The sequence below is a fragment of the Pinus tabuliformis genome, chromosome 7 (genome assembly GCF_031772625.1).
Source record: "Pinus tabuliformis cultivar Carrire ecotype Pingquan chromosome 7, CPIR1, whole genome shotgun sequence".
NCBI lineage: Eukaryota > Viridiplantae > Streptophyta > Pinopsida > Pinales > Pinaceae > Pinus > Pinus tabuliformis.
The window spans coordinates 1,715,217,653-1,715,240,779 of NC_142293.1; the positions used below are offsets into that span (position 1 = coordinate 1,715,217,653).

The 23,127-nt window shown below is 36.5% G+C and overlaps 1 pseudogene; it reads right to left on the reverse strand.

Moving 5' to 3' along the window:
- Positions 1 to 16,069, reverse strand: part of LOC149255190 (uncharacterized) — a 180,311-nt pseudogene extending 164,242 nt beyond the window's left edge.
- Positions 16,070 to 23,127: the final 7,058 nt, after the last annotated feature.

Genomic DNA, 23,127 nt, shown 5'->3' on the forward strand with positions numbered 1-23,127 from the left:
ATTTCTATACGTAACTTGAGTGAAATAACAAGAATTTTATGTTTATATTGTTCTCATTTATTGTTCTTTCAATGAAGAAGTGAAAACAGCATGAAAACGAGTTAAAAATGATAGATTTGTTTTATTATAGTTTTTTTCCAATTATTATAATAATTTTTATATGATTAACATATTATTAATAGATTTTTATGAATAATATTATTTTTAATGTAATAATAAATTCTATTAGTTTGAAAATTATTTAATTTAATATAATTATGATAATTATATATATAGATATACTTATTTAATTTGATATATTTAAAAATAATAATTAATAACAAATATAATATTCCATATATGAAAAACTGTAAATAAACTCATAATAAAATAATTTCAAAAAAAAACTTATTAAAGATGAATAATATCATAAATAAGTGGAATACCACAACTAAATGAAAAGAAATTGATGAACATTAATTGATATCAATAATTTCACATTCACTAATTTGAAAATGTATTAATGATTAATAGTTTGGGAATGAGAATTAATTATTTAAATAATATTTAAAATATGTTAATAATAAGTAGAAACAAAACATATTAATAGTAATAATTTGTAATTTAAAAAAAAATATCAATTAAAATGTAAATATATTGATAATCATGTTTATTTTGGAATATAACTTAAAGAATTACCATTTAATTATCAATAACTCCTAGGTTGATTGTAGAGATTAGATTTACATGGAATATCCATGGAATGTTTTTAGTAATAGTCATAATAGATGATTGAGATGTAGTTAAATTATTTTTTCTTTTCAATTTAATTAAACAAAAGTGTCATATCCACAAGTGTCGTTGAACTCTTATTGCTTGTTATTTCTTTTAAATGTTTTTCTTGTTTCATTTTTCTAATTTTATGTATGTTTAAATTTTATATTAATTATTTTTACATTTATTAATAATAATCCAAATTGAAGTTGTAACTTAAGTTAATTTTAATGATTTTTTAAATTTTTTTGGCAATGGGAGATGTATCATGAAGTGTCTTGATGCCTATTATTGATTGATACTTATTAACAATTTACAATCATGCAATTTATATGGTTATGCTAGTAACCAACATCTAGTAATTTGAAACAAGAATCACTAGCTAAAAGTTAATGTAGTCTGAGGAATAGAACCATTTAACTTGATAATACGAACACCATGACCACTGAAGGACATCTCACTCAAACTTGACCTTATGGAGCATTGCAGGGTAAGAAAACATCTAAAGGTGTGAAAAGATAAGTCAATCATGATAAACATTGCTATATGTTTTTTTTTAGTAATGTTACAAAATAACAAAACCTTTTAGGACCATGAAATTGAAAACTAAACATTGATGAACTCAATGATTTGACAAAATTCTACCAATATAAATGTGAAAACGTGTCGCAATATAATATAAAATTTCATCAGCATTACGATGTGATTAACGTAAACCTTTGTTGGAGCACTATTTCCACCAAAAATTTGATAAAAACTCATATATTTGTAAGCATAAATCAACTAAAAAACTAAATAAAGAATCGGTTAGACTCAATACATGAGAAAGAATATAGACCTAATTTGAGTAGGAATAACATCACAATGTCATAAACAAAAATCAACAACAAAAATCAACAACACAATATGATGAATAAAAATATGTCACAACATGATGAAAGAAACCAATGTCATAATGTGACAAACTCATATCAATGTTACATTGTTATGAACTAAAATCAATATTGCAATGTAATTAATAATAATCAATGTGACAATTTGGTGAAGAAAAATCTACATTGCAATGTGATGAATAGTAAATAATGTCTCAATATGATAAATGAAAATCGACATCACAATGTGAGGAGCTAAAATTGACAGCGCGATGTGATGGAAAATGATTTTCATCATAATGTGACAAGAAAAACTAATTTCGTTTGATGAAAAAAAATCCATGTCGCATTGCAATGAAGAAAAACTAGTGTCACAAAATTATGCAAAAAAATAGATGTCTCATTATGAAGAATAGAAATTGATGTCAATGTTTCAATGTGAAGAAGAAAAATTGATGTTGTAATGTGATGAAAAAAATTGATGTCACAATGTGACTAACTAAAATTGATGTTGTAATATGATGAATTAAATCATTATCATTATGTGATAAAAAAAATTCCAATGCCAATGAGACAAAAAATAGAAGTACACATCACATTTTTATGAACAAAAAGAAACATTGCATTATGACAAATAAAAAATGACATCATAATGGAATGACCTGAATTCAATCATGCAATGTGATTGGCAAAAATAATCATTACAATGTGGTGAAAAAAAATCGAATTTGCAATGAGATAGACAAAACTTGATGTCACAATGTGATGAACAATAAATGACATCACAATTTGAGCAAACAAAAATGATATTGCAATGTGGTTAACAACTATCAATGTCACAATGCGGCAAACAAAATCATTGCCAATAAAGGTCAACCATAGTTAACATCAACCATACTTATGTTTGACCATGGTCAAACTTGGTAAATATGTTGATCCATGGTAAACCATGCTTAGTCATGGTCAACGTGTCCAACAAAATTAACGATGGTAAAACATGGTCAAGTGGTTTACATGGTCTACCATCATTAACATGGTCAACCATAATTATCTATAGCTAAATAGTGATAATGATGGCTAACCATGTTCACCCACATTCAATCATAGTTTCCATAGAAATCTATGTTGAAATAAGTTCAACCATAGCCAAGCATGGTCACACAAACTCAACCATAGTTAACCATATCAACCATGGTTAAACTAGCTCAACTATAGTCAACCATGATCACATGGTCATTGATACTTAAATTGTTCAACCATGGTCACCGATGGTTAACTATACCAACATGGTCATAAAGGTCATCCATACATCAGTTGGTCAACCATGGGTGAGCATAGTTAAAAATGGGCAACATGTCCATCCATGGACAACCATAGTTAACCATAAACAACATAGTCTACCATAATGGACTTGGTAAAATGATACTTATGGTGTACATGAACAATGTAATTAACCATCATTTTGACATGGTTGATGGTCTACATGGTCCACCATAACCAACATGGTTAAACATAGTCATCTATAGTTAAGCATTAACAACCATGATCAACCATTTTCACCCATAGTAAACCATACTTGATCATAGTCAACCATGGGAAAATAAGCTCTAACATCATTAAACATGACCACCATGGTCAAACATGATCAACAAGTTCCGCCATAGTTAAATATTTTCAACCATGGTCAAACGATTTAAAGAATGGTCACCATAATGATCCAAGGTTAGCAATAGTAAACCATGGACTACATCATGAAATCTTGGTTAATGGTGGTCAACATGGTCAACCAAGTCCAAACATGGACAACTATTGTCAGCCATGAACTACATGGTTGACCATGGTGAACCCATACTGAACCATGGTCACCTATAGTTAACCAAGATCAAACATGATCAAATCAAGAACAACACTCAAAGATCGTTAACCATTATCATCATTATCAAGCATGGTCAACTATAATCATCCCTGGTCAACTATAATTTATCATAGTGAGTGATAGTGAAACATGGACAACCATGGTCAACCATAGTTAATCATTGTGAACTATATGTTTACCATATTAAAGCCTCATCAATGTATGTGCAGGTTACTTTGTTGAACCAATAGGAAAAAATCCATCTAAGAAACATAAGGAAAAAAAAAACCATGTTTTCATTTTTTCCTAGTTCACCCTCATATACCTTAATGAAGGAGAAATTACCATAATACCTAGTTTGTTGTAAAATCTGGTAAAAACAAATTAACAATGTATAAAATTTGCTAAATTTCTAAAATTGAAGGAAAATGTTAAAAATACCTTCTAAGTAGTTTTATTAGTCAAAATGTAGAAAAAATATGTTAAAAGTAGTGGGTGATGAGTTTATTTTGGGTGGAATGAGGTTTATAATCATGACTATTTTTCACCAAAATTGACAACCAACACTAACCCTCCTTAAGCATAATGGTCATCACAACAAGTGACAACCACGAAAGTAAAAGTGGTTGATGTACATCGATCAGAGCCATTAAATTTTAAAGGGTAAAAATTGGGACGGGTTGTCATATATCAAGAAAATTTTCTTAATTGTCTATCTGTAGTATTCATAAGATTTATATTTTAATTTAAAGGTTTTCTCTCATAATCTTGATCTTCAAACATGGAGATAAGCCTCCACATTTAATCACCATCATTTTCTTTACAATCAAGGGAGAGAGATATCTAAGCTCAAGGAATTTAGGTTCTCTAATACCCAACCCAAAAATCATTGGGAAAGATGTCACTACAACTTTATTCTATCTTTGCCAAGCTACACATTGACAATTAGAGTTCCCTTTATAGTTCTTCTCCTCGAAATTTTAAGCATAGTATTTGTATGGAGATTAAGAATGTTAGATTCCATGGATGCATTGTATGTCACATAATTTTTCCAACATGCCAAGTTTTTTGGTGACAAGAACAAGAGGAAAAAATAGTTTGTGGAACAACAGAGGATGTAAATGACTTCGAATTGAGCATTGAGTTCAATGTTAGTTCTCTCCATGCACCTCAACTTTAAACACAATGTTAATTATCTGGCAGGATTTTGCTAAACTTATGGTATCTTGATTCTATAATTAATACATGCCAAAATAGTAACCTAACTTTCATATACTCCCACTTCTTATGTTGTTTAAACTTATGTTACAATCACATTAGTATTTTGTTTACAAAAATGATACCTAGGAGATTGAATACAAAGCGAGTGGGATATATTGAAATCAGCGTAAAATGTTGGTTTCTATGCAACATGTGTAATGTGAATTATAGAAATTATAACAAAGAGAAATGACAAAATAGTTCATATCTATCATAAATTTTAGTGTTATTCCTTTAAATTGTTTCACCATGCTCTGCATGTTTGGTTGGTGCATGGGATTCACCACCTTCCTTGGAAAAATATGACTTCTTGCCTATCCATCACTTTTCGATTAAGGTCACTCCTAGTGTACATCCTTATACGATTATACATTCAAGTCATGGGAGGCACAACCACAAATTCAAAGGCAAGCATTGAATTTTGGTTATAACATGTTCATGAGTCCTAGCCATGCCTTAAATAAAACATTACTAAAATAGTGTTATGTATTGTTCTAATTATAATCATGAATAAAGAGATCATGTTCCGTATTCTTGGATTTGAGTTTAGGTCAAAACAATTTTTGTTTTATATAATTGAGTTAGCCATGTCAAATTATCTTAAGAGTGTCATTTTGTGTAGTATATTGGAATCATAATTTTTCTTTTGTTTAATCCCTGAAAATGATATGGGTCATATAAACAATATGGTCTTCCTTCTACTAAGATTTCACCTTAACTCGCTTTCCATTAGTTTTCAACATCATACCATGTAATATATTACTATTTCACTACTCATTGTGTTCATCGAGATCTAGGTTTTCACTCATAAGATCACATATAATATCTTAACTATCCATGGGATCTGTTGTGTTGTGGCCAAATGCACTATCACAAAACCCTTCTCTCTTGAGATGGGTCAATATTTGGTTTTCCTTTCACTATGGCACAATTTGAGGAAAATAAATGAACACAAACGCTATGGTTTCCATGTTGACTACAATATGTTTGGTGGCCACTCCCTCCATGAAGGTGTTGTTGGAAGGGGCCACCCACATTACCATTGCCAATGCTTTCTCATCCACCACAACATCAATGATCGTGAATCCTTGTCCATCACTTCCTTGCTCATTTTCACTCTCTCACAGAAGCAAAACATTAAACCTGATAACTAGAATCATTAGGAGAGGATTTCTACATGGATATGATTTCATCAATGTTGTTGCTCACAAGGTTACTTATAGAAATTTTAGAATGATGCATGCAACATATTCCTAACCATTAAAATATAGAAGAATTCCCATAGAAGATGTATGGATAATGGAGTGTGACATAAAAATGGATAATGGAGATGGAATACATGGTAAAGAGCACATTAAATGGCAAGGGAATTACATAATTGATGTTATATAACATATGAATATAAATTTGATGAAATATAGATAATTTAGTAAACAATGTACTTCTAATAAGAATGTATTAAATGCTATATAGCTACATCTAAATGTTGTATATCTAAATATATATGTTAACTTATACAAAATTACAGTAATACCCTACATATTTTTTTATATTATTAATTCATTAAAAACCAATATTAATAGCTAATGCTCAAATTAATATACAATACCAATTCTCTGGTTGATGAAAGCAATAAAAAATATTCCATGGTTATCCCCTTTTATCCATAAATATAAATTAATTTAAAAGATCAATTTATCTACTTGAAATTTCTAGTAGAAAGCATCTTGGAAAAAGCCTTGACAAATAAATTTTAATGTGATTATCAAGTAAAATAAATCTGAAAAACTTATTGATCATAGAAACTTTAAATCAATAAAATTACTCCATTCAGGTATGGAAATATAGGCTAAGTCTTCAAAAGAGAGTATCCAGAAAAGGGACGATCATTTATGCGCTATGTGCCAATGAATTCCTCAATTAGAAGTGTCCCAAGACTAATACAAATGGATCGACTAGCTCCACGCGCTATATATCAACAACCAGGCAGTTCATTGATTACGACCACGAGACAGTAGCTTAATTTCCCGATGAAAAATTGCTTTCTCAAGATCGTATTCCGTGGCAATTAAGAAGTTGTCTTCCCTACAAATATATTTGAGTAGATTTAACGAAGAAACGATTAAAAACAAGAGAACATTGCATTAAGTTGATAACGAAACAACAGTAAAACCCCGAAAAAAATTGCATGAAGATGGTTTACAGCAATCGACAAACCTCCCTTGAGAAATTCACCCAAAGGACAGACTCCGTTACACGATCACTCTCCAGAGTCACTTCATTTGGCGATGGCCCATCTGAATCACATCCTCATAGCCGTGAACTTTACCCTCAGCCAGACCTGCTATATCTCCTGCAGCAAATTCGAGGAGATTTGCATTGTGATCGCCGTAGCTTGGGGACCATTCCATCGTTGCGCGCACGTTGCTGGTGGCTTTGAGTCGTTTGGGCGCAGGAGAAAGGACCAATTCATGGTCAGCAAGGAGGGGCTTGTGGCCTTGGAATAGAGCAACGTGTCTAAAGAGCTTGTCCTTCCGCGTGAAGGTCGTGCCACAGGAGCAACGCCACAGGTTGTGCCCGCAGTGCTTGCCATGGGTTTTGAGGTCTCCCAGGAGGGAGAACTGCCTGTCGCATTTGTGGCATGTATACATCTTTGGGCAGTGGCTACGCTTGTAATGGTTCCTCAGTGAAGTTATCGATTTTAGAGGCTTGAAATTGCGGTCGTTCTTGTTCCGCCTGCATCTCTCGGATGGACACGAATACCCGCTTGCAGTCGGGGAACAAGAAGAAGAAGCCGCCAAAGGTTTGGACATCAGCGCCTGGTTTGTCTTGTATTCGTCTCCGTGGGCTCGCATGTGCATTCGAACGTTGGCCTCACGCCTGAAACCCTTGCCGCAAATCTCACAGAAATGCATGTGCTCTGCCAGAATATCAGCCTCGTTTATCTCAATGTAAAACCTCTCACCTGTGGTAGCTTCTTTTTCTCCCTCCGCTCTGATGTCAGAGGGAGATTCCTTATCCTCTAAATTGTTTCCACCTGCAAACCCTAACAAACTTTCTACATTAGGGCTTCAACCTGCAAACCCCAACAAACTTTCTACATTAGGGCTTCGGAGTTTCCCAAACCCTAACCCTAGCGGCGGCGCTGGGTTGTTGGCTTGTATCACAACACAAGCGCCGGCGTCTGACCCTGCTGGAATATCATCTGTCGATGCCAGATTCCCGTTTTCTTGGTTCTGGACAGAGAGCAACAGAGATGCTGCAGTAGCGATAAGTTCATACAAGATGGACGAAATAAATCCAGAATCCGAAGCTGGCTGATCATGGCGACCTTGTTGAACGAATGCCTCTAGCTGCTGAGCTTTCTGCTGAAGAACTGAAAGATTCGACAGGAGAATGTTAGGAGCCATCTCTGCCTGAGCCCCACTGCTTAGGCCAGGGTCCATTGCCGGCCACGCACCCAAATTATTAGTACTGCTTTGTGGCATTCCCTCCGAGCCCGAGGCTGTCACTGGCAAATCAAAATATGTAGGGCTTCCGCAGCCATTGCTGGATGTCCATTCCTGATGAAAATTGGAAGATGCTTGCAGTTCTCTCCCTCGATACCATTGGCCGGCGTGGTATTCAGCTCGGCGAATGGGATTGGACGCCTCAACGAAGAAACCCCTTTCGCGGATGCAAACGGGATCGGACAGTAAATCGACCATCTTGAAATCCTGGTAACCACTCTCGCAGCGTCTATTGTTTGAAGACTTTCTGCCCTTTTATATCCGACCTCGTAGATTCGTTTACGTCGTTGCCGGTTCGTATGAAAAAATTGATAGAAGGAAAAGGAAATTGAGCAGTAATATTTCCATTGATAACTGAAAGTGCAAGTGCTTCCCTTTGATTAAAGTTGCTCATTATTGTGATATGGTATTATTGGACAATCTGATTGTCTAAATTTAAACTTACATAATAAATTTATTATTATTATTTATGAGTTTATATTCATCTTAATTCGAGATTTATTAAGCTTTTAGAAGGATCAAATCTCTCTAGGTTCAAACTTTTTTTGAATGCAAAATTTGAGGAAAGGTTTGCACTTTTAGAGTTTTCATCCCTTTGGCACTTCTTAGATTCGGGGATCAGATGGATCTAGGCTGGTTTCCATACAAAATCTATTGAAAATTTAATTATTCTGATAGTTTAAATATGCTAAATATGTTTATCATTAATTTGGTCAATTTAACTTTAAATTTGCTTAATTATGTTAGTATGTTGAGATGAGAGAGACTATTAGTAATTTGATGAAATAAAATTTTTGAATGCAAAGTGACAATGTCACAATGTTGAATGATAGAAAATATGAATAATAAGAATGTAGTCAATTGGAAACATTCTTCATTGTGATCAATCTCAAATTGTTTTCTTCTACTATTTTTATTGTCACACCTAATATTTTTGCCATCTTTTCATATAACCATATGAAAAGGGCACTTGAAATCATAGACCATTGAAATATTTAACTCGAACCACTGTAGTAAACATCATACGTTGTCTCCCTTGCTCTCCAATATTAATAGTAACTTTCTCCAAACTCAATCCTTGTGACTTATGGAGTGTTAAACCCCAAACAATTTTCAATGGTAGTTGTTTTCTATTACCTCATTTGAATGCAAAGTGATTAACAATGCTCTCCAATATTAATAGTAACTTTCTCCAAATTCGATCATTGTGACTTACGGAGTGTTAAAACCCAAACAATTTTCAATGGTAGTTGTTTTCTATTACCTCATTTGAATGCAAAGTGATTAACAATGTTGAATGATGGAAAATCGGAATAATAAGAAATGAGCCAATTACAAAATACTTTACAATTTCACGAAGGAATCATTTCCGGTAAGTAAACATTTTACTTAGGATGAAAATTCAAGTATTGTATTTTAATTGTATTTATGGTTAAATTACTCTAACACAAAATTCAATGCACAAAATCAATCATTTTTACGTCCTTACACTGAAATCAATGGACAATATTAATCTAATTACTTTGAAATTAATGTACACCATACATCTAGTTGCAACAAATCAGAAATCAACACCTACACTAAAATCAATGCATCTAGTCCAAACAATCAAATAGGACTAGAAATCAACATTTGTACTAAAATCAATGTATCTAGTGCAAGCAATTAGATAGGATTAGAAATCAATATATACATTGAAACCAACACATCTCGTGCAAGCAATCAAGTAGAAGTAGAAACCAACATCTACACTAAAATCAATGCATCTAGTGCAAGCTTCAAATAGGATTATAGATTGACATTTACACTGAAATGAATGCATCTAATGCAAGCAATCCAATAGGATTAGAAATTAACTACACTAATCAACACATCTATTTTTGTGAAAAACCAAAATATTCATGAATTTCTAAATCTAACTTTTATGTTTGCATTTGTCTCAATGTGTCTCTTTTTTCTTCCCTCTCTTTCCACCTTCTGTCTCTATGTCTCTATCTTGAGACATCTCCATCCCTCTCTCCATCCCTCTCTCCCCTTACCATCTATATTTATCCCTTCCTCCATCTCCCCTTATTTGTCTATCTATCTCACCCCCCTAAACACATGTCACGCACGCACTCTCTCTCCATATTTATCTCTCTTCCTCCCTCCCTCGCTGTCTCTCTCTTCTTCTCTCTCTCCCCCTCCATATATATATATATATATATATATATCCCTCTGTCTCTCCTTCTTTATCTCTCTATATCATCTCACAAACATACACTCTCTCTCTCTTCATATCTATTTATCTATCTATCAATATTCCTCTCCCTCTCTCCCCACTCCTACCTCTCTCTCTCTCTCTCTCTCTCTCTCTCTCTCTCTCTCTCTCCATATCTATCTCTCTTTCTCCCTCCCTCGTTTTGTCCCTCTCTTCTTCTCTCTCTGCCCACTCCATCTATATCTTTAACTCCCATTGTCTCTAGTTTGTCTCTCTATTTCACCCCCCAAACATACACACTCTCTCTCCATATTTGTCTCTCTCTCCCTCCCTCTGTCTATCTTTCCCTTCTCTATCTTTGCCACTTCTCTCTCCATACCTATCTCTCTCCCTTCCTCTCTCTCTCCGCCTCTCTATTCTTCCCTCTCTCCCCTTCCATGTATATCTCTATCTCCCCCTGTTTCTCCTTTGTCTCTCATTCTCACCCCCAAAACATACACTCGCTCTCCATATCTATTTATATTTATCCCCCTCCCTCTTCCTCTTCATATCTCTCTTCCCCTTTTATCCCTCTCTCTCGCTCTTTCTCTCTTTGTCTCTTCCATCTTGCTCTCCTCTCTCCCTCACTATCTCTCGATCTCTCCCTTGTGACTCTCTCTCCCTCTCTACCTTTCTCTTTCGATGTCTTTCTTCTTCCCTCGCTCTCTTACCTCTTGTAACACCCATATTTTGTTATGTAAATACCTTCTTTGTAGTTTATGATTAGACTATTTTTAATATTTTGCGAGTAAGCGACAGGAAAGAAAACTGGATTTTGAAAATGATATTTATGAATAAAGAAAATTGAGACATAAAGGTGGAAAATGTTGAGAAAGATTTGTATTAGAGGAACTTGCCAAATCTGAAAAAAAAATTCAAATTATTATTAAATTCTTCTGTTTTTGGAAAAAGGAAAAAGCACTCATTTAAGGATAAACAGTGAGGGAAATAATTTGTGGGAGAGAAAACTAGATTTTAAAAGAAAAACAAAAATAACCTACGCTAAGGGATAAGGGAAACCCTGAAGGGCTGGATGTTGCCGAGGAAACATCTACTGAAGATCAATGTACATCATACATGATGGGAATCATCAAGAGGTTGTTGATTCCAGGAAAAATTTCTCTACTCAGGGGAAACGAGAGGAGATTGGTTCAAGGTTGGCAGGAAATAATATTTCCCTAAAGTGTTTTCCATCTAGGAGCCACATTCCAACTATGAATTCGAGTAGAGGTTCTGTTGTTTTCTTTAGAAATGAACTTGCTTCTTTATTTACTAAGATATTATTGGAAAAATATATTCAAGACTCAGTGATAAATTAATTAATAGATGTTTATTTAATTAATTATACCATAGGTTATGACTGTTAATTTTAGACAATAGTACATGCATGAAAATATGTTGCAATAATCTCAGAAGAGATGTGATTTGAGGATGTAAGTAGATAGAACATTTCTCAAAAGAGTTTATGTCTATTAATTTTAGATACTATTATAATGCATGAAAATATGTTGTAATAGTATGCGAAGAGATGTGATTTGAAGATATGAGCAGATGACACATTTCTCAAAATGGTATGAATGATTGGTTACTTAATATTAATATGATTGAGTTTTTGTAGGAAATGAAAAGGAAGAAAACTCAAAAGGGCATGGTTAGATTACTCTTATAAAGGAAATGGGGACCATTGCATGCTTCTTTAAAAAGTTAGAAAAGTTAAGGATGAAATGAAATAAGAAAATAAAGAGATAATGGTGTACATGATTCTTGCAGGGGACGAGTAATAGATTATCAGTATAGAGAAGGAATATATCTGACTTTTCCACATGCATCGCAAACTTTTGAACTAGTAATATTAATTAACAGAAGTATGTGAGATAGGAGTCATCAAGTAGAAGGGTAGAACCGACCTGTAGAGAGTCGACATAGTTGGATAATCAGTTTAGATTCTATTAATATGCATTAAGAGGAGGCTTGTACATAATTAGCACTAGTTGGTTAATTGCTAGCTCAACCAGATGAATTCATATGGCGGGCTAGTTAAATTTTGGATATTAGTTTCGGGTGCTGGTAACACCTGTAACCAGTACTAGTAGTGGAATAACTTAAGGAAATTGGTAGTAGATTTAAAAAATTAGTGAAAATTTTCCAATAAGTGTTCAACAACCATCATTATAGTTCCAAACTGTTAAAAAACAGTGTGACGGTGGGCAGCGAGTTAAAGAGAAATGTGGGGTTATCGTAATCTCCACAATTGGAGCCATAGTCTTGGTTGGGGCTGTTAACACCCAGGTTGTTCCCTATGACTCCCAAGGGAATACGGCCGGGGTAACCACTAACCAAGCTTTGGATTATAGGTTCTAGCCTACCTATAGTCAGAGAGGGCTCTCTCTTTAAGATTTAACTATGTTTTGTGAAGATTTTAGGCTAGCTATAAGTTCAGTTTTTGTTTAAGGTTTTGGTTGTGAATTGTTGTTTTGAAAAGGGCATGAAATGTTTAGGAGATTTTAGTCCATTGGGCACATGGAGTCAGAAATTGAGTAAGTCTTGATGTCTGTGATGGAGAAAGGTTTACTGCAAAGCTAGACAGTTATTCATGATACAATTTCTGGTTTAGGGATGAAACAAAGTGAAATGGAACGTATACACAGTGTGACTATAAGTTGAAATAGCAGATTCTATTCAGTAGCATCTAAGAATTACTGCACAGAAACTGTTCAAGATTTAGAGTAAGCTGGAGCATTTAAGAATTCCAATTTAACAGATAAACCTGAAGAAAACATTTATGACAAGGAAAGATTGAATTCAGGGTGTCTCCATGGACAAATCCTGAGTTACTCTTCTTCTTTCTTGTTGAGATTAGATAACATATATGAGAGATGAAATAAGCAGAAATTAAACATAGACAGAGATAGAGAAACTTATTGTATCAAGCTATAGCACTAGAATTCTGCAGCATTCAATGGTTCCACCATAGCATACATCAGTAAAGACAATCTCTGAAACCCCAAAACTTCTTTGTATTATGTCTCCAAAAATACAGCCGAGTTCTCTTTCTGAACAAGTAACAACAACCCCAAATGAGATGCGCAGGGGTGAATATATACAAAAATATCAAGGAAAATATCTGAAGTAACAGTTATTGAGCAATAACTGCTTCTACCAACTTTTACAATATAGTGGTTACAAAATTTAAAGCCTCTGGCATAGGTACACAACAGCTGTCTGTTGTTTGTCAGATTAACTTGACTTTTGGGCCAAAGGGTCGGCTGAGCTTCTTCTCGGTGGTTCAAGCTGGCTGTAGCTGCTGTTTTTGACACGTTGTGGCGCGGTTTTCCTTGAGCTGCTGATCTGTAACCTTCAGGCCGTGACTGCTGACCTGTGATTTCTTTATGGATTCCCTGCTTGCTGTAAAATGTCTTTAATCAGAATATTTAATTGATCAAAGTAGAATTCTGATCATATCAGTCCACCATTCATCAGTAGGCATTTGGTGCCTTTGCATTTTGCGTAATGTTTCATCAGCATCTGTATATTTGTAGTAATTGGGGGGCGATACAAACAGATGGTTGATTTCATGTTCTATATAAAACAGATTCTCTAGTTTGTTATACAATTCTTCCCCTGTAGGTGGCCCAGTTCCTTCTGAAGTGCTAGACGAGCTAACCAACTGATCAGTGATATAAGTGTTGACTCTTTTTGCATACTGCTCATGAGACCATAGCCTTCCAGCGCTGTTTATTAAACTGGGAAGTCCTCTGTCATATAATGCTGTGATCTTGGCACCGAAAGCATTTACCTCTGCTTGAATATCCTGACATTTTCTTTCTAGTGCCTGTACATAGTTTCTGAGGGTGAGTACCCTTTTGATTATCAAAATTGTATCAGTTCTATCTCTGATACCCATGTTTGCTAGCTGTATGCCATTTTTGTGATTCAACACATTGATCATTCTATTAGCTATCTCTGGCATACTTCCTAGAGTAGCTCTGGCTTTTTGATTTTCTGCATAAGCCCTGCCCAGCAAATCCATCTGCTCATGGATAGTCAGTATATATTCCCATTGGTCTGTGATTGATTGACCAATCTTTTGCCATAAAATCTTCTTGAGCTCAGTTATTGCTTTGCCCATGGCCATTTCTTTCTCGAGCTCTTTGATTTTTCTTTCCAATGTCTTTGCTTCCCTTGTCTTCTCTGCCACCTGTTGTTTAGATTTATCATATTTCTCATTTATTTTGGCCAATTCCTCCCTGGCTTCACTCAGCTCTGCCATCTGGGCTTCTAGGGCCTGAATTTCATTCTTCAATTTCTGCATGTCAAGGCTTGCAGCTTGTTCTGATGTTGGTGCTGGTGCTGAAGTTGATGGTGTTGTCTCCACTGATTGCCCTGCAAGAGGAGTGACACTTTGAGGAGGTTCCTCAAGGTTGATTACTTGTGGAGGGGGCTGAGATGTTTGGCCTCCTTCTTTCTGTTGTAGGGCTGCCTGCAGTGCAGCCTTTGTTTCTCCCAATTTTTCCTCTATTTGTGCCAGCTGCTTATACAGTGATACTAGCATGGCTGCTGCATCCTGGTCCTTTCTTTGCTGGGCAACCTCTTCTCTTTGAGGGTGAAGAGTTGCTGGGATCTTAACCATTTTTCTTAACGCTGCCATATCTGCATCTCTTATTTTTAACAGCGCTTGTATAGCTTTGGGATCATGCCCAAGCTCTATAATTATATCCTCCAGAGACTTGATCCTGTTATCTTTTGCCTGGGAGGATGCCTTTTCTAACTCCAATTGTGCAGTGGTATTATTCAAAGAATTCTGCAGTCTATAGTTTGCCAATGTTTTATCTGCAAGGGTGGCATACACCATCTCACCCGTTTGCTTGTGCAATTCAATTTGATCCATTGGGTGGATCTCCTTGGACAAGATTTCCAAATTTGTTCTTACATAATCAGCTGCAGACTGTGGCTGCAGCGCTGTGGGCATAAAATGGCTCATTATCATTTTTCTCTCTTGCACATCATATGCAGACATCAACCTCTGCTGGTTTGTAGGAGCCATTTTTAACAAGTGATTGTACAGTTGTATCCTCACTGGCTCATTCCTGGCCTTGATGTCTATGAATTTTTTCTTTATACTGGATTCACCCTTTCTTTGTTGCCCTGAGGAGCTGACCTCTCCTCCATGTATTCTTTGCTGCTCTTGCTGTAATGAGCTAGCTGATACCTCTGTACTGGGGGGACCCATCTGTGTTTGATCAAAAGGCATTTCCTCCTCTGAAAAAGGATTGAGCCTTTGTCTCTTTTCCCCTTGCTGTGATGTTGCAGTACTAAGGGGAGTCTGTTCCTCTCTGTCTCTCTTCTTACCCCTCTCTTCATTCATAGGGGTCTGGAGCACCGAAGTTTCTATTGTAACATTCTGCACTCGGGCCTACTTTTCTTGCATTTGCTCATCATTAGGACCCGGAGCCTCTGATGTTTCTTCCTGCTGTTCAGGATGATTTTCAGGCTGTTCTTCTTGGGTCGATTGCTCTTTTTCTTGGGCTGTTTTCTGCTCTTGAGAGGCCTCTTGCCGTTCTGCTTCCTTGCCTTTATCCATGGCTGAAGTTTCTGCTGTAATTGGGGCTTGAACTGTCTGTTGTGGAGCTGTGAATGAAGAGGCAGCTGCTCCCACTTGAGTGCCTGGAAGAGAAGATACCTGTGAACAAAGCTCTAAGTCAGCCAACTTTTGGAGATTTCTTATTGCTCTTTGAGCTAATTCTTCTTGTGTGGTAGCCTCTTCTAAGGTGCCTTCCTTCCATTCTAGTTGATTTGCATATTTTTCTATGTGAGGCAACCTTATGTGACCATAACTGGCCAGCCTATATCTGATCCTTCTTAGGCTTATGAAATGAGTGGGGTCATATGGTTTCCAAAGGAAGCTGGTCTGTAAGCCAAGGCCACTTAGCATTCTATCTGCCTCTTGCCAACCTTCCTCCCTTTTATTGTAGATGAAGGGGCCTAATTGGTTTCTGACCTTAAGCTGTGCTTTCTTGCCCCTGCTTGAAAAATGGAGTACATCAACATTTCCAAATTGCCTGAAATACTCAAGGGCAAACAATCTCATAGGCACATATCTGGGCAATCTGAATGGGGGCAACTCACACCCATATATTCTGATAACTGTGTGGTTTTGATAAAAATACCAATCCCCAATGCTGTATACCTTGGACAATTGAAGAATTCTCTGCATCTCATCAGTTAATCTTGGAGGGGGTGAGCTCAGAAGCAGAGACATGGCTGGGTGGATGAAGAGGTCTATAAACTCACAATAAGTGTAAGGGGAACGAGACCTACAGTGGAACGCAGAGGACCAATAGACCACTGACCTTGGATTGCCTTGTGCATCCAATCTTTTGACAGGGAAAGGAAACTTCTCATGCTGATAGTATAGGATTAAATGATAGATATAGGAGGTGTATCTGAACACCCTTTCTCTTTCCAAGTCCATCAATTGCTCATGTATTTTATTGGCGATGTAAGTGGCATAGTCATAACAGATTGGGGGCTTACCAGGGGCAAACATGGCCATCATCACCAGCACAGTTTCATCAACAACTTCTACTGAATTATAGCCCAATATGGGGCTAATCATGTCTGCAAGGTCTTTGCCCAATTGATTTAGGTATACATGATGGATGGGTGGGTACTTCATGGTCTCTGAGGTTGAATCAACGAACAACTGATTTATCTTGGTGATTTGAGCATCTGTCAGTTTAGCTCCTTGTTTGATCAGATCAACCAATGATAAAGGAACTAATTTCTTATCAGTTTTAAAGTTCAGCATTTCTCTAATGGCCTCAGGAGTGATATAGAAGACAACTGAGCCTGAAGGGTCAAGCACAGCCCTCTGAGTAGGGTCATAACAGATAGCACACCGGTGAATTATTTCAGGAAACATATTGACCTGAGGGAGCTTGAAGATGGGGAGGAAAGAGTCCCAAATGCCCAATATATCAGTTCCACTATCATGCTTGATTTTCAATTCATTCAGCAAGTGAATGTGATACTTGGTATTCATTAGCATTTCCTCTGATATTTGGTAATCTCTATCTGCCAATGGTTGCCACTCCAACTCTCTCTGAGGGGCATTCAATGGAGCAATATTCAGGGCAATAGGTGCTACTGGTGTATCCATGTTTTATGAGTGAATTTGGGTTCAATTTCGACTATTTCTGGGAGAAATACTGTCCTGCGCGGTAGGTTAGGTAATTTGCTGAATTACAGCCCGTTTCAGAGCAACACGGGTGTAATTGGGCACAATTGGCCGGTTTAAAAAAGGAATTAACTTAGTTTTAAGGTGTAGCGGGCCTATTTCTCAGGTGAAAATGGTCAATTTCCTGGTTTTTAATCAATGCAGGATGAAACAGAGCGCGCAGTCGGAGAATTGGTAAATACCTGGTGTTATAACGATGGAGGAGCTTGGTTGCAGTCAAACGCTGAGTGGCAGCAGCTCTGGAATGGTCTTGGTAGGTTGGCGGCAGCAAAGGACGTAAAAACACATGCAGGAGGCAGAGCAGAAAAACATATGAAAATGCACAAAAACGGCAAAATTTGGCCAAATATGGACTTTTTGGCGTTGGCGCGAAAATTTAGATGACGTCAGCATGATGTCATCAGGTGGGGTCAGGGTCGGGTGACGTCAGCATGACGTCATCGGGTGATGTGGCGATCAGTGAGTGGTCCACGGGGACGGCACAGGTTGAGTGACAACTCAGAGTGATGGCGGGCGGGGGCGCTGATGCGGGGGTGAGGTGGCGTGACGTTGGCGGGACTGGTTAGCGGAAAACCGGAAGTGGGAAGTGGTTTCATATCGCACCGCTCTTTATACGGAAGTGGGATTGACAGAGGCTGCTCCGATCCAGTGATATGGCGATGCGTGCCCCCATGTGTATGTCAGCAGACGTCAAATTTCGGAGGCTAACGGCAGTACATCGGGGCCATTCCGAAATTGATAAGGGCCGTCGGATGGGAAAGCCCAGATCCGACGGCTGGCGGGAGGCAAAGTTGTCGGGGTGATACGGTCGGGCGGGGTAAATAAAATATTATTATTTTTTGAAATACGCGCCCGACGGAACATTATACAAAGTGGGTTTTTATGGTATTTTCGGAGTTACGTGTTAAAAAGGGATTTTGCATAGGTTTATTTACAAAGGGGGTTTAGGTTATTAATCCAAGCGGATCTTGGATTAATCCCAGGATTAATTCTTCCAGCACTCTTTTGCCTCGCGCTCTAATGTTTAAGCGCTCAAACCACTTAAACCAATCATAGAGCTATAATGCCCGGGGAAGGGGATACATAGATATTTTGGGTTTTTGCATAATTTACATAGTAGTAGGGGGAATAGGGGGTATAGGGAGTTAAATAGTAAGAAGTTAGGGGTTAATATGAGTGGAAGAGGTGGATGAGGGGGTAAAAACACTAAGTCTTATATGAAATCAACTTAGTTTAGGAAGTAGATCAAAATGAAAAGAATTTTAGACAAGAAGTGTGGCTCTTAAAGAAACAAGAACCAACATAAGCTTTTGACTTCTTTCATGAACATAGTTGGTAATGCGATGTTAGTAATGAATGTGAGGGGGGGAATCAGGAAGTTAGACATGCTTCTTTGTATTGCTGCAAAGTGATGGAGAAGAGGACCTTCTCTATCCACTGATGTTTTCTTCATGTTGGACCAGCAAAATGAAAGGGATGACATTTCTGCAACCCCATCTACCTACCCATCTACTTGCCTAGCATTTTTTGTTTCTTCATGGAGGGTGCACTTGAGCTAGCAAACCCTCAATTTTCTCTTTTCTTTTCTTTTTGATTTTTTCTTTGCTTTTCTATCTAGAACTACCCTTATTGCTTCCAAGGCCCCAGATTAAGCAGTTGGGAACCTTAATTCTCTACCTGACTACTGGTCTGCCAAGATTAAACAGTTTGGACAGACTTCTTTCTCTATTCTACAACAAGAAATTGAAACATGGCATGATCCAGATTAGGATGTTGGACTATCCATCCAAAATTGAGTCAACATCAAGCTATGTACACATATTGCATTCTCTTGGAAATATGGGATCTTTGCATCACCAAAGCAGAGAATATTTGGAACTTCTTTTGCCAATCATGAAATATGAAACCTATTGGTATAGGTATCTAACAGGGGCCAAATTAAATTGACATAAACAAGAGTTGGAACCAACCTTTCGAAGCGATTTAAATCTAGCAACATGGGATGTTGTTATTCTCAGATATGAATAAGGTTAAAATTTGTTAGGTGAAGGAGTCAATAAATAGTAGATGAGGGAAGGGGTGGTGGAATTGTATGTATCTATTCTACGAATGCAAATGTATACTCTAACACATTTCCTCCCTTGTAAATATTTATGTGGTCATAGAAGAATTTATATTTGGTAATGCAAGAAAAGGTACTCACGCACCCAGTAAATGGTCAAGGGAAAATAATATTGAACCCAAATTATTGGGTGGGATTACAATAGAGATACCTGGTAGGTTACCCTTGGGTAAAAATAAGGGAGAACTCAAAAATGATTCCAATATCTGAACAAAATGCAAAAAGAGATGTACATATAATCAAAATTTCTATTTCGTACAGGTTCACAATTACAGATCATCATATGGAAGCAAGAACTCTAAAATTAGAACATTTACCAGTTTTCATCATTACAGAGTTAAGAGTAAAATATTGGATATATCCACAATTCCATATTTATATAGTCAAGAGTAAAAACATGCATCGATTCACCATTATAGTAATAAAAATAAAATTTGGGAACATTTATAGTCCCATCATTATAGAAGTGGAAGGAACTGGAAACTAAAGGAAAACACTAGAATATCATTTAAAAGATAGAAATAACACTCAGAAAAATTATAGTTCATCATTATAACATCAAGCTCAAAAACTGAGGAAACAAAATTACAGTGAAGGGGGTTGATACTTTCACCCTACCTCTTAACCAAGTCATATCACATCTTGTGCTTTTATCTTACTATATACAACCTATAAATATGGGGAATTTCAATTGATGAAGCGTCACACTAATTAGAATCTTAGATGAGCACAAGGGTAGGTTTCCTCGTGGAAGTTTTGGGATAGGGAGATTACAAGGCACAACAAGAGGGACAACAATGCAAATTAAACACCCTCGTGAGTTCAACACAGAAGGTACCCACCTGTAACAGCGTAGAGGGGAGGGAAATTAACTTTACAACCAAATTCAAGAGGAAGCCACAAAAGCAAGAACTAAATTGGAGGTCCTCAACACAGAATCAAAACAAATAAGTGAAATGTGAAATAAAAACTATAGAAGAAAAAGAACCCAGAAAACACAATTGGTAAGAAGGGACCAAAAAAAAATTACCTATCTTGAAGCATTTGCAGAGTTGGTCACTTTCTAGCTACCTAAAGTGAGAAACAAAAATTAAACCCCAACCAAGAAATATCTAAAAAGGAAAGAAATGCTACGAGAATGCGATTTAAGAGTAGGGTCTTTTATGGAACATGAAAATGTGGCTTACCCTTACTCATTATTTGATGGTGGAACCTTCATTCAGCACTATAGCTTTTATAAAGTCCAAAATGAGAGGCATCTGTGTATAAACTCCAAGCCACAAGGAAAGTCGAGCGAAGATTAAATCTCAGAAGCTAATTGAATGAACAAATCAAGGATTCAAAGCCTTAGCACATTTGTGCAGAATATCCATACATGTAGAAGGAGCGAGGGCTTTACGACACCAGGTAGAAGGATGCCTGCCATTTCTAGGGTATAAATTGTGAAACAGAGAAAACACCTTCATGCAGATGCCATAAATTATAATAGAAAAGCGATCAAGAGGGTGTTAAAACATTGTCTCTTTACCTAAGATGGCATACGTGTCATGAGGGAACTGGATAATTAACCAAAGAGGAATGGAAACACCACAAAAATATCTGGACAGAGTCAGGTATCACCCTCGCAATCCTCCAGTCATAGCAGTGAAAAGATCACAAATCGAAAGGTAGGTGATGGAGTTAGGGTTACGGTTAATTCAAGAGGATAACCATAGATTTTCTTGCATAAAACTTCCACCCATTATCACCATTCCCTTCTCTCTAGCATTAAGAATGCATGTGACTAACATTATTTGCATGTTAAGGGAGTTGAGGTGTAAGTAGGAGAGTGGCAGAGCTAGTAGGTAGTACCGCCACAAGTAACATATTGTTGCCCTTCTCGCCAAAGATATTTATTTCATATGGTTAATATATGGTTGCCCCTATCCCATGGGGGTTAATGGGTGAAGGTAAAAATATAGCGTTAGTAGTGCAACAACCAACATAGCTAACTATGACATATAGCACAAAATTGAAAAGGGTGGAATCTTACCAAGGTACCATACTGTTAAACCATACATTTTAAATCTAATATGAAATATAAATTAATGGCTATGTTTGATAAGGTATACATGAGCCTAGTGTCCTTTCACATTATTTAAAATTAGATTAGAGAACACTTTATTATTGTATTCAAAAAAAAAATCTCTCTTAGTGTGAAAATTCCGTAAACCAGAATCCCTACTCCACCAACTGATTAAAATTCCCCTATTGGTTAATTACTTAAACAAATTATTTATTTCTTCCTATAGAAAATATCGAAGCTAACACACTACAACCTACACTAATTAAATAATATGCCCAAAACAAGAATAGAACAATAGAGAAAGATCCAAAACAAATGACATAATATTTTTATGACAAATGTCCTTGGAAAAACCCAATGCAGGAAAAGTAGTGTAGAAAATCAGAGGGTTTTTATTATTATGTAGTAGTTTTTTAAATACAACTATGGATGCCCTCCCGAAAATCCAATTACAAAGAAATACAATTGGTAGAAGAAATTTGTGAGATTACCTCACTCTACCTGACAAGTCCTAACTCATTCGGCAGCTGAATCAACATGTCCCCGACTATTTATGCACTACCTCTACGTGGTCCCAACGTCAGCCTCTAAGCCTCTATGTTAGCACAACTGGGAATTTATTTTCCTTCTAGAGAAGTTTCCAGCTCTCCTGACTCAGAAATATCCCTCATCAAATTCGGACATCTTCTTAGAGTATTGTGTTGCTTCTCCATGAGCCCTTCTACCTTAGTATCAACCTCTACATGAGCCCTTCTGGATCAACGTCAACCCATCCTGGGTATTGCGCTACCTTCTTCTAGTGTCTCTATACCTCTCTGTTAATTATTCTTTGCTCTAGAGAAGATCCTCCAACCAAACTTCATCTCCCCATCTTTGCACAATCCCGCTACAAAAATTCTCCTGAAAGGTGCTCTGCTTCTGAAATCGAAATTCTGAACTCACTCTGTGTGTCTTTCCAAGTGACCCTCAAGCCTCCTTATTCAATATCCTTGTTGAAATTCAATGGCCTAGATTAGAAGCTAATCAATGGCTAAGATCATTTCTGCTCGATCCGTGTCTTCTTCTAGAATTTACACACTTAGTTTACATTGATATCGTTTAATTATTTTAATTTCCTAAGTTTAGGTTTAGGGTCCCATTAAAAATAATTAATTATTTTAATAAAACTATTTCTGGGGGGAATTTCCAAAAGCTCTTTCTGGATTCTCTGGAATA